Genomic DNA, 14,080 nt, shown 5'->3' with positions numbered 1-14,080 from the left:
GACAGCAGTCCTCATCCTGGGATCCACCCCCTAAACATGGAGTGATACCTGGAGGTCCCCTGCGCTAGGAACTCCCCCCATCCCGATGGACCACTCATGAAACCTCTGCTTCATACTAGATGCATCACTCACTATGATCAACCAGATCAACTCAGTATCCTCGTCCCGTTTCAATACCCTATGCCTGCTGCAAAAGATCCTCAGATGGATCCCCATTGAATCCAGCAAGACCGTCACTCACATGCTCATCATCAGCAGGCTTGACTACGACAATGTACTCTATGCTGCAGTTACCCAGAAAAACCTGTGCAAGCCACAGAATGTCCAGGCAGCCACAGCCAGACTGGTCCTTGACCTCCCCCGGCACAGCCACATCACTAAACACCTCCGCAAACTCCACTGGCTCCCGGCAGACAGAAAAGTAATCTTTACACTCCTCACTCAAACTTACAAGGCCCTCAACAACGCTGGACCAGCATACCTGAACAGCCGCCTCTCCTTCCATGCAACCTCCGCTCTGCCCGCTCGCCCTGGCCACTGTCCCACGGCTCTGCAAGACCAGAACCAGAGGAAAGTCCTTCTCCTTCCTCGCTGCCAAGACCTGGAACACCCTACCCCTCCACCTTAGACTATCTTCCATGCTACCCTAGATCAGGAAGGACCTCAAGACCTGGCTTTTCGAATGACTCCAGCACTTAGATGGATCTGCTCCCCACCCCCCGATGCCTTGAGACCCTCACGAGTAAGTAGTTGCGCTTTACCAACCTTTGATTGATTGATTGATTGATTGAGGGTTCATGGTCAGTCTGAGCTCACATGGCTGTCGGAGCTCGAATACTCCTGATGCTAACAGACTGTAAGAACTCATGGAGTAGAAGTGTTTGCAGATATCAGAGCTCATAGTGTAGTCAGAGCTCCTAGACTGTCAGAGTTCATGGTCAGTCAGAGCTCACATGGCTGTCAGAGCTCATATACTCTACATTGAAATGCTGAGCGCTCCAATGAAGACAATGGAGTGGCTCCCATCTTATAATGGCTGGTATAAACCCGGAGCTCCAACATTCCAGTGTTTGTCTTTTTGTTTCTCTCTTTTTGATTCAGAGCATTCTACCCTCAGTATTTGAATAGCCTTATAGCCCTTCTGCCTCTGCCTATACTGGTTGTTAAAGGCCCCAGCTTGGGACTATAACTTGGGTTGAGGGCCTTTAACAGCTCGTATAGCCAGATGCCGAAGGCCTATAAGGCTGTTATACTGCCCTTTTCATTACATTAATGAAAAGAATGAAAGTAAGATAAGCTAAGGCTGAAAGCAGGAGCCCCAGACCATTGGCACAGCAGCATAAAACAAACAGTCATACCATTTCTAAAGCCAAAATGCCAGTCTCCTTGTACAAAACTTTCTGACAGAACTGCAATATGCAATCTACACCTGAAAAACACCTCCTTTTAGTATGTTAATAATAACTCAGAGACTGCTGCAAAACAGTATATGGTAATCATATGGAAACAGTTAATGAATAAAAGCAGGATGCCTTGTGGGACAAACAAAAAACACTTCTAGAAAAATGCTGAGATATTAATTATAAAAAGCCTTGTTGGGAACATAAACAGACCTAGGGTTACATATACATAGCTTTTGTGAAAGATTGCAGAAATTTGTTGCAGACATTGAAAACACAACATTAATGCAAAAACTCTGAATCCAGAATTAGCTTCTGCACCCACAACCCTCAGATCAAACAAATTTACCTTTACATGCCAAAATACATATAACCAATTCACAAAAGAGAGCTTTGAAAATCATCAGGCAATGAGAGGTGATGATTTTGGGGTCACCCCTAACCTAGCGGGAGGACCAAGCAGATGCCTTGAACACAAAGAGCATATCATGCTGAACGAATCGGGGGTGGCCCATCCTCCTAGGATTATCCCAAGCAAAGTTATGGGCAAAAGTACAATGCCAACCAAAGTCCCAGCAAAGCATTATGGGGCGAGATTCTAGAGTTTAGTGAATATTATAGTATTAGCTCTCAGCTGAGCCCGAGAGCCTGCCCCTTGAGGAATGTTTTGATATTGGATACTATAATATTCACTGCACTCTAGAATCTCGTCCCATAATGCTTTGCAGGGCCGTTGGTTGGGATTGTAGTTTTGCCCATAACTGTGCTTGGGGTGGTCCTAGGAGGATGGGACCACCACCGAATCGTTCAGCATGATGTGCTCTTTGTGTACAAGGCATCTGCTTGGTTCTCTCCCTGTGTTAGGGAGGACCCAAAAATCATCATCACTCTCACTGCTTGCTATATTTTCATTTTGGTGAAATGACTATGTGGATTTTAGCATATCAAGATAGAGTTACTTGTTAATTTACTAAAGGTATGTGAGGTGCTTGCTTTATTAAATGGAATGAAATGAGGGGAGTTACACACATTATATTGAAAACATGGAGTTCATGCAAAGTTTGATTAATATCAGGCAATGAGAGAGATGATGATTTTGCAGTCCCCCCTAATGTAGGGATTTGGTGGTGGTCCCATCCTCCGAAGACCACCCCAAGAAAAGTTATGGGCAAAAATACAATCCCAGCCAAAGGCCCTGCAAAGCATTATGGGGTGAGATTCTAGATTGTGCGACTGAAGTCTTAGGGGCATATAATCTAGGAAACGCGATAAATATCGCATTTCCCGCTTTCCGCGATTCTGTTTCATGCCGCTATTGAAGGATTTAATTACTGTGGAGATATGCCTTGGTAATAGCGCAACATCTCGGCGATTAAATCCAGCGATATGCGGCGTTAAACAAAATCGCGGAAAGCGGGAAATGTGATATTTATCGCATTTCCTAGATGATATGCCCCCAAATGTGGACCGTCTGGTACAGGGGAGTAGCTACAGGGGAGATGTTTGGGGTGTTACACCAACCCCCCCCTAATAAATGTAGTTTATGGTAAATAGTCGGGTACATGTCCTTTCAGTCAGATATGTTGAGGTGTCAGTTGGATTTCACCAGGATGTTTTACATACACTAAAATGCACACACCCTCTCTCTGTTTTGAAAGTTTAAAAAAGTTTTAATTATTTTACAAAATTTCATTTATTCTATCACTTAGTACCCCTACCAATCCGCATTTCTCCAGCTTTAGACTGCCCCTTAAGCCTTTTATGCCAGCATGATTTTTTAAAATATGAAGCCTCTCCGCCTAATCTTACTAACTAAGCAACGCCCCTGGCCAAGCAGTCACTTCAACTTTGCAAATTAACATGCAGGCTCAAATGAAAGTGCGTGGAGATTCTAATAAGAAAGGGTAAAGTACGTTCAGGCTCAATATTTCATATGTGACCTAAACAGATGCTGCACCCTGTGGGGCTTATTTACAAGCCCACTTTTGCGTCACTTTTCCCATGTTAAAAATGACACAAAAGTGGTGCTAGGGGCTTGTAAATCTGCCCCTGTGTCTTTAGATGTATCCTGCGCCTCCTTCTCTTAGGGTAGACATAGTGCAGCACACACAGGCTGCATGCAGGGAGCTTGGGTCCTGCATGCGCAGGAGCAGGCTGAGAACAGAGGCAGAGGGTCACATGTGGAGGGTGCACACATGGAGATGGTGGGGGGGCTCCACAGAGTGGATGGTAGAGTATCCTCCCTCATGCTTTGATTAAAGATGTCAGTCATGAGTCCCTTAAGTGAGAGTCCATGTCACTTCTTGGGCCTCATGCAGGAATGATATTCAGATGCTTGATGCCAGCAAACCCAGCACTACCTCTAAATACTTTGTAAGTATTGACCCAGCTGAACTTTCATTCATTTATTTGAAATGTATTGCTAATATCCCTATTTAAGAGTGCAACATAAATGGTTAAATATTCTGGGCCTCATCTACAAGAAAATGACGCAGCGTGCCGCCGCAAGCCGTTTAGCTGCGGGTGCTGTGTCATTTTCAAAGCACAGGGATGCACCGTATTAACAACAATACAACACATCCCTGTGCTTTCCCCTGCGCTGGCGCATAATTGGCTGCTTTATGCTAGCCCAGGCATCCATGCATCATTTTGCAAGGGTGCCTGCACTGCGGGGATGATTGTTTTTGTGCAGGAAGGGATACATTCCTGCACAAAAATAATCATTAATGGCATTTTCCTCTTTCTTTGCGTGCTGCAGAATGCAGAATGCAGCACACATAGAAAATGGAAAAAATTTGAAATAAAAGTATTTCTCTTCGCTGCGCCATTCCTACACCTCCCTTGGGGAGGCATAAGATTCTGACGCATTTCCAGTTTTAGAAAATTTTGTAAATCTAGGAATGGCTGTTACTTGGGAACACCCACAGCAACACCCATGGAACGCCCCTTTCACACAGAGTAATGCATTAAGGGGCCCATATTTTCAAGGTCATGAAAAGTCACACAGGGTGACTTTATGTAGTGTTGTAAATATGGGCAAGCCCATTCCACCATTGGGGCATCAAATAAAGTGACACAGCAGTGGCGCAATGGACTTGTAAATAAGCCGCTCTATCGTGTTAATTTCGTTATTTGCTCTCTGAGGCATGGATCTGTGTATTCATTTATGAAACACACGATGCTACATCAGATGCATTGTGGAGAAGTGTGGCTCAATGATTAGAGTGGCAGACCCTGATGCAGAGGTCTGGCCCGGGACCAGGGTTCAATTCCCTGCCTCGGTTGGTCTTGGGCTCAAAAATTCCACGGACCTGATAATTCTTGCCTTGGTGCCTATTCCAATCAAGGAGTCCCACTCTGCAACTCTGGGCAATAGCTTGCTTAATCTCCACAACGGCCCCCACAACACTAAGGATGCCTGGCCTCCACCTTGGGGGTGCCCAGGAGTGGACGCCTCACAGGGAAAGCCAGGATGGGTTCCACAGCGGTATTCGTACGAGCGCCTTGAGACCCTTGCAGGTGAGTAGTGCGCTATACAAGTATCAAATTTATATTTATGCATTGGGCTACGCACTTAAATATGAAAACCACACATTTAAGAATGAGTTTACCTGTCCCCCTCACCTCTAGAGGTCCTCACCTTTTTTGTCTCACCAAGGGGCATATCAACAACAACCGGCGATAATTATCGCTAAGCGCACTTAGCGCTAGGATAATTATCGCCGGCTAGCGTTGATTTTTATCGCTGAGATAGCGTGCTATTAGCAAAGCTTATCTCAATAGCGATAAAAATCCTCACGCTAAGTGGCTAAATTGAGATTATCGCTGGAAACCCAGCGATAATCTCACGTTAGCTTGTTGATAGGGACAGACAAACTTGGCCATGATATCCTCCTTCCATAGGATATCATGGCTAAGTCAGAAAAATAGATATTAAACAACCTGAACGTTCAGGTAAAAAGAACCTAACCTGGGGGTGTCAGAAAGACAATTGGATTCCGATAAACACCCAAAAGAGAAAGAAAGGGGCAGAACTTTTCCTTTCTTGAGTCCCCTCACTCACCAGGGTTTCCCCACGGTGACATGCTTCATCATTGGGGTCCTCTCAGTCCTCTACGGGCTGAGGCGTGCTGCAGCTTACGGATTACGTAGGAGCACTTAATACAAATTATGTGTGGTGCAAGTGTAGTGATATGGAGTGGGACAAGTGAATTAAAATAATCAACTAGTGGGGCAAATAAATTTTATTCTTGCTCCTAGCTAATTGGTTAAAAACGGGGTAATACGCTAAAATAGCCTATTTTTAATGGGTAAGTGTACTTAGCATATGGTCAACTAGTTTCGAGCTCCCCAGCTCTTCTTCAGGACTACACTGGGACCAGCCCAGTGCAAATACCACTCCTAGTAAACCTTAATACGGTGAAAAAACAAGTGAACACGCTGCGACTAATAAGCATGCGTTAGAGATGATACATACGTAAGTATACGCCTGGCAATGTCTGTAGGATATAGAAATACAAAAAATTAAAGGGAAAAAAGGATAATATGCAATGTAAATAGAATCAATGGTGATCACACTATACACCAGTGTTGGGACACTCTTTTTCTCTTTTTTCTATTGTGCCACTGAGTGGTTATCTAAGAAAATACTTGCTTCATGCAGGCGCTGTGCTACAAGGTGAGTAAAAAAAGGTCTATGAATGCACACAGTGCACATACAAAACATGCGTCTGACAAAACATAACACACACATAAAACAAAAGTATGCACGACACTACATACATCTTAAAAAGCAATACTATGCCTCATGGTCAACGGAGGGGTGTGGAATTCTCGTACACCTAGAGAGATGGTACAAGTGGTCGTTAATAGAGTGGAGCACTGTATTCTTTGTAGACCTTAAGCGGGAAAAAAACGGAAAAAATGCGATCTCCGTGATTAGGGGGAGAAATTCGAGTCTTCCCCACTGGCGCTTCCCACTTACTTGTACATTGAAAAACACACTCTGGCACACCTACTAGAGCCCAAGCCTCGCGGACCGCATACTGTGTGGTTCCGGGCGAGGTGCTTGTTATCTATGAGTGTTTTCTGTGAAAAACAAAAAAGGACTTCCCGGTGGAGGTCCTTTCCGTGGCGGCCATGTTGGCAAAGGGAAGAGGTATTCTGTTGGTAACGAAGCTATATATTTAACAATTATAGCAAATCGTTACTAAATCAAGGGATAGCGCGATGGCTGTTGCTAAGAAATATAAAGGAAAAAAAGGTAGTCATGCAAACTGGATGTCCAACAGTTGCTAGGAAAAAAAGCTGCCATGATGGAACAGTGTGAATCGGACTACTGTTCATGCTTGCAATGGGAGTATAAAATACATCGAGGGAGGTGATCATGTGATACGCCTTTGTGTGGAAGTTAATCAGGAAAAAGGGGTTAATGTCTATACCCATGAAAAGCTTTTTATGCTTGTACGGAAAAAAAATATATATGCTAGTATGAAAACACACATATATATATATATATATACTCAGCTTTTAGGAAGAAGGATGCCTTGCTAATATATGGGGCGTCCCAAGACTAGGAAGTATTCTGAGACTATCCTCTCTGTTGATAGATTATTTCTGTACCTTGTCTAAAGACCTTTCTGTTCTGTCCACCAATAGATATTTGCTGCCTTACAACCATTGCCAGAGGGGCGCGGACATCAGATCCAGCTTGGGGAGTCAGCACCAGTCCAGCTTGAAGTCAAGGTGAAGGTAACCAGCACAGGCATTGCTGGCAACTGGGACCTCAGTGAAGGTAGAAGGCCAGAAGCACTGGGATGTGAAGTGTGTACCCCTGCCACTGTCTTGGGCGAAAGACGGGGTCACAAATCAGAAAGGAGAAATCGTGGATCAAGTTTTTGATGCCCAGCTGAGAGAGTCACAGACCGATCAGAACGGCAAGGTTGTTTTTGCTTGAGGTAACCCCCTTTGAAACAAGGGTTGCTTCAGAGATCCTAGCATCAGGCCTCTGAATCCTGGTCCCAAAGTGACTGCAAGTATGCACCTTTTGTTTGTTGGTTAAGAGATACCTGGGCACACTGGATGCACTGTGTGGCCCCAACAAAGAGCAGTGTGCCAGCAGAGCAATACAGGAGTTAGGGAAGGACTTGAGTTCAGGGTACAGGTGCTGTGTCTCTGGTGCCTGTTAGCTTGAAGTGCAGAAAACTGGTGCACTGCCTGACAGGATCAGCTGAGGGCATTTGTCCCGGAAGTTGATTGCCCTATCCTGAACGAAGAAACCTTTCCCTTGAAACTGGGCCGTGATGCCTGAGTTGCGAGTTGTGCAGCTCCACCATGGGAACAACAAGAGCGTGCCTGTAAGGCTCAAACGGACACAGGGAGAAGACTCCCCTCTGGCTGGTTGTACAGCAGCTTTAATTTCCCAAGGACTTTGTTGTACTCTTACATGAAGTAGACGCTGATAGCCATGTAAGTTCTTTAGTACCTTTATTCCAGTAGTACAGTAAGTTGGTTTACTGGTACATCCAACAGGTAGTACAGGTAACAGGTTAAGGTATTGTAGGTTAGCCCAGTAGTCAGTCCTTGGTAACATGCCACAGCAAACCCCCTTGGTAGTATCAAACCCCACCAGGAGCAGCCTGCCTGCTGCTCAGCCCATCTGTAACTGTCATACCTCACCCAGTCAGACTCCCAACGTTCTATGCATCACAGCATTCTCAAGATTCTACTCCAAACACACACTGTGGCTGATCAGCAGGTGAACTGGTAAACTGCAAGATATGAAAATACTATGCAGGGCATAACATATCCCCCTTCTTTTAAAATGAAAAACAAAAGTGACATTTGTACTATGGGAATACAACAATGCTATATGAATAAACCACACACAAAAAGAAAATACACTTATAATAAAATGATTCAAAACTCAAAGATGCCTAAAAGTGTTAAACAACACGAAAGATTCAAAGGCAATAAAAAGAATACAACAGATTGAGACAATAAGTAGCGTATAGCAAAAGGGAAACAAACCCCACGACCCAACTCAATCTATAAAACATTCTGAAGCATAATGCACATATTGCCAAATCTCAACATAGCCAAATTACCCATGAAAAGAATGAATCAAAACCAGGGATGTGCAAATAAGAACATCACGAGAGATAATGAACCATTCAAAGTAGAGAACGGATAATATACAACAATTGTAAAATTGAGTACAACAACCCATCCTCTCCCAAAAACAAAATGAGAAAGTGTCATCGCGTTAGACAAAAGGTAACCACCTTGCCACTGTATTTGAGTCTAACTCCCATGCATGCACATCCTGAATAGGATTGACCTTGAAAAGCATGGGACCCATCCGACACATACCAACCCTATAGTACAATCCCTAGAAAGGGAACAAATGAAAAGCACAGTTCCTAGCATAAGGAAACTTACCTACGTTGTGAAGATGATTAAAACCAAACCTTCACTCCTCTTGTGAGGTACAGAAACTCGGGATTATGACCCTAAAGTCCACCCTAATGTAAGGGTCTAAGACTATAACAACCAATATGGGACCATATAACTAGAAGATACACCCTGTGTAGGGGAACCATACCCATAAAACTAAACCAACCCTGTGAGAGGGTACAATGTTATGTTAACTGATGGAAACCATGAGAACATGACCCGCGTCCGGGTTACCAAAAAGAACTAATCTGTAAACCTTGAATGGGAACAATACCCATAAACTCACCTTAGTAAAGGCTGCGTGTTGCGCACTATGGAAAGGGGCTCGTACCCAGACCATGACCATCCCTATAAAATGGGAACTGTGAGTAGAAATCTCACTCACCAACTCGCCTCAATAAAAAGGCCGCGTGTACCGCTTAATGTGTAACATGACCACATACCCACCCCAGAACAGGGGTTCCAATAACTCTAAATGGGAAGGAACTAAAACCAAACCCAAACCCATCCCTAAAATAAGGGAACAAGTGAACACAGCCCATTAAAGACACTAAGAGGGCATCCCTTGCGTAAGGGCACTAAACTTGTGGAAATTGAACCACTGAGGAAAAAAAAACCACCTCAACTTTTCACTCACTAACTAAATCAGGCATACGTGTAGCCTCTGCCCAAGGGTACTGTAACTATACGATGAGCGTTAACTGAACCACACCCCTGAAACTAGAGATGAACCTGTGATTACCACCCCGACATTACATGTCCTACCCATATGAAGGGAAACAAATACTGTGGAAAATCACACTCCAAAAAAACATTACATAAAATTTGCAAACATTTTAAATGCAAAACATCTTAAAACTGTATGCCACACCGGTGAGCGATCTCTCACCCGAAAACATTTACGCCATTCATATTGTGCAGTCTCCAACTCTCCAATTAGATATGTTCAGCTCCAAAGTCGTGTACCAGGAACAACCTCTGAAAATCTGACTTTCCCCAAGTTCACATGAAGCGACATCAAAACTCTGCCTCGAAATGCTTTTGCAACTGAAAGGATCAGCAACAAAACTGCCACTCACCGGCGATGTATCAAATAACACCGTCTGTCCTCTGGAAAGTAAACCAAACGGCACGCTCACAAGAGCATCTTCCTGCTACAACAAAAAAAAACTTGGTTGGCAAAATTACGTGGTTGGCGGATATGGCACGCGCCTCCAATGGCAATTACGTGGTTGGCAAAAATAAATGTTAACCTCTCAAAATGGCGGCACGTATTTACACGCCGCGTCGAGTGGCTCACGGCACGCTCTGTGTGCCCAGCGTCTTACAACCAGCAGTATGAAGACTACGTTAGACGTAATAGAAGACCCAAGAAAGCGCGAGCGTCTTCGTGAATGTAGGCTTTCACGCGCCAAGCACAGCTCGTGCAACGTTTGAATTTAAACTTAAATAGGCGGTTGAGAATCACCGCGAGCAGGGGTCTCAAAACGGACTAAAAATCAATGTGAAAAAGACAAAACAAAAATGTGTCTCACCTGCCACACCACGTAACTCATAGTCATCCCCAACTTGCAACTACACTTCACACACTTTCCTTCGTGTGAATTCTCCACGCTGAGAATGGCCCATAATACTCACAAAACTTTTAAATCACATCGTTGTGAGAGAAAACAGCCAATAAATGCATCAAAAACACTGCAGATCCTTATAAAATCGACGTAAAATCATGAGGCAAAAACGTATTTTCAAAGCCTTCAAAACACCACCAGATGTCAGACTTGACTTGCGCTGTATCCAAAATGCACTGTAAATTGTAACTACTCCATCAAGCTCCTCCAAAGTAGCGCCAACAGCAGGAATCCTCAGAATATGGCACTAAACAGCAGTCCATGTTTGTCTTGATCTTTGCTGCGCCTAAGAACATGAAGATAAATGTTCCCAAGACTTTAACTTTCCTTTTAGGCGCAGAACTTGTGGATGTACGCACAACCACACAGTACAGCACTCTGTTGCTTGGGCTGTCCGATATACAGGACACTGGTGGGGTTGCGAAGAGTGCTGTGCCACTTTCTTCTGTTGCTAGTGACATCTTGAGTTACTTCTTTAGTTGCGCTGTTTGAAAATTCTTCTTCTTTCTTCTTCTTGTTACTGTACCATCTTCCAGGGCAGTGAGTACGTTTCCAACTCTCGCTCGTCGCCAAAAATATGTTGTACTCTTACATGAAGTAGACGCTGATAGCCATGTAAGTTCTTTAGTACCTTTATTCCAGTAGTACAGTAAGTTGGTTTACTGGTACATCCAACAGGTAGTACAGGTAACAGGTTAAGGTATTGTAGGTTAGCCCAGTAGTCAGTCCTTGGTAACATGCCACAGCAAACCCCCTTGGTAGTATCAAACCCCACCAGGAGCAGCCTGCCTGCTGCTCAGCCCATCTGTAACTGTCATACCTCACCCAGTCAGACTCCCAACGTTCTATGCATCACAGCATTCTCAAGATTCTACTCCAAACACACACTGTGGCTGATCAGCAGGTGAACTGGTAAACTGCAAGATATGAAAATACTATGCAGGGCATAACAGACTTCTTCTTTTTTTTGTTAAAAATGTACCCCTTTGGACGTCCCATTTTTGAGGAGGAGCAGCCCTTTGCAGCTCTGTGTCCTAATTCCTATGGCCCTGTGTGGTCCTCCTGGTCCCCTGGATCCAGGATTATTTTTGTAATAATATGTCTGACTGCTTTCATAATTGTATTAGGAATAATGTTTATTCTGCGAGAGAAAAGTTCATCTGAGCAGTTGACAAATAATACTTAACCCTTTCCTTGATTATAATGATTGATACTCTAGCCCTCATAAAGAAAACACTAGAAAAGTCTAGTGAAAATGTTTTTATTAGATATGTGCTGTTGGCTATTCTGAAGTTGAAATGGATGGTCACTGAAATGCATAGGAGCCTTGAAAATGTTTTTACTGGATGGTTCTAGGATTTGCTTAGGACTAGAAAGTTAATAATTCTGTTTGTGATAATAGTCATTACTCTCTCCTGCTATCTGTATGACCAAATGCTCTGTTCCCTTTGTACTCCTGCTTATACCTTATATATCACCCGCTTAATGAAATGTTTGGAATGTAAAATGCCCACCTAGCAATGAATTAGGATATTGATAAATTTATGAAAATTAATGTGCAAATATTTTCTGTGTTCCTACTGGATCATAGGAATGTCTTTAGCTCAGGACCATCTGTTAAAGATTACAGGGATCTGTTTGCATGAGCTGAAAGCCATTTTGTACTTGGCAGCCATTTTAGTTAGCTATGTGCTGGCCATTTGCTGTTTCCCTCTTCCAGAGCCTTGCACATTCTCAGAGGGGCCTAGCTAGTAGAATGTACCTGCTCCTAGTATAGAACTGTCAGGCTGCTCTAACTGATGTCAACAACTTATTACTCCTCTTACTAGTTGACTGTGCATTTTCTGTATGACCATCTATGTGTGTAACTCTTCTCATGTGTACTTGTACCGCCTTCTTTTGAGCCCCTGTGTGGGGATATAAGGCCCCGGTTCTCTGTACTCCGTAGAATGCCTCCTACAGTGACTTGAGATTACTGTGTGACGCAATCTCCCTCATCTGAGGTTAATAAAAAAGATGTCTTTTATATTATAGCTTCTGTGTAACCCTGGGCGTAGTTCGCGTAGCCGTGCTTCGCGAAGCTTCGCGAAGATGTTCTTGCGCTACGCGACCTACGCGTAGCTTCGCGAACTTGCGTAGTTGCTTGGTGCGCCCGTTCGCGATGGCTTTTTCTTGTTCGGGAGCGTGGTGGGCGTGTTCGGGGAGCTGTTTGCATGCTCGGGGGATATATCTCGCGATCTTACCCATGCGGTCGCCAACGGGCGCGGCCATCTTGTTTTTCAATTGTCCCGCCCGCTCGCGATGCCTTATTTCCTGTTCCGGGTCGCGGAAAGTGTGTTCGCGATGTGCATTGACGTGTTCGGGAGCGCATTTTACTTGTTCGCGATGAATAGTACATGTTCGCGAGAAATATCGTGCAAACTTACCCATGCGGTCGCGAATGGGCGCGGCCATCTTGTTTTTCACTCTATGCTATGGTTCTGGGCCTACTTTTGTATCCTCCCTTTATCTTTGCAATCCTTTGTCTTTAAATCATTTTTTCTGACTTTTTTTAGTTATTATCTATCTCTCTCTTTGCCTAAGTTTATATTTTGCATTTTATTTCTACTTTTACTGTGTTTTTGTTACTTTTATAAAGTTCTTTCTATCTTCTTCCCCCTAACTTTTTTTCCCCTTCTAACTTTTCTTTTCCGCCTCCCACCCACCCCAGAACCATGGCCAAGGGCACACCGAGTGCCAAGGGCAAGGGACCTGCAGGAGCAGAGAAGGTCCGCCTGCCTTGCGGCAGAATGCGTCCTGCAGGGGTGCAGGCCCGGCAACTGTTTGGGGAGGAGGAGGTGGCGGCCCTTGTTTTCTTCATCCAGCGCCTCCTCCCCTTGACCTTGGCAGCAGGCGGCAGGCCCGGCTCCGGGTACGCTACCCAGGAGCGGCACCGTCGGTGGGCGAAGGTGCGCCGGGCCGTGTTCCGGTGCTCTGGGATCCAGCGCACCCACAACCAGCTAGCTCACCGGTGGTCCGACATCCTGGACCGGGAGCAGGACCTGTTGGACCTGCTAGGTGTCGAGGTCGTCGGGCTTGGTGAGTAACTGATTGTGTATATTAAATTTGATGAACAACAAGATTACTGCTGCGTGCCAAGCGTTGCTGGTAAATTATGTTCCAAAAAGCGAAATGTTCTTTGATTTAAGGACCCAGGTGCACGGTGGTACTCTTACTTTTTTGCAACTTAGTTTGCGCTAGCTTGTGCTGATGCTGATTATGTAAGAGTTTATTTTACAGAACTGAAGTTAGGTAATGCGATTTGCTAGAGAGACTCTAGTCCTTCCATTGTCCTACTGTGAAATAGTGGTGGATGGATATTGGATACTAGTTTTAGTTTGTTAGTAGTAGTTAATAATTGTTTTATGCGGTCTGCGTGACGCCTCCTCTGTCACTGAGTGCTGCTTACCCCAGTCCTCCGTCGAACCTTTTGTACTTTGTATAGTGAGTAATAGGCTTAGCAATGCATGGTCAGTCAGTAGCAGAACTAGATCAGAATCATGCAACCAACCCACAATTTGTTGTATGTATGTATGCACTAATGTATGCATGTGTCCT

This window comes from Triturus cristatus, chromosome 4_2 (assembly GCF_964204655.1).
Source record: "Triturus cristatus chromosome 4_2, aTriCri1.1, whole genome shotgun sequence".
NCBI lineage: Eukaryota > Metazoa > Chordata > Amphibia > Caudata > Salamandridae > Triturus > Triturus cristatus.
Note: the sequence above shows the minus strand (reverse complement) of the source record.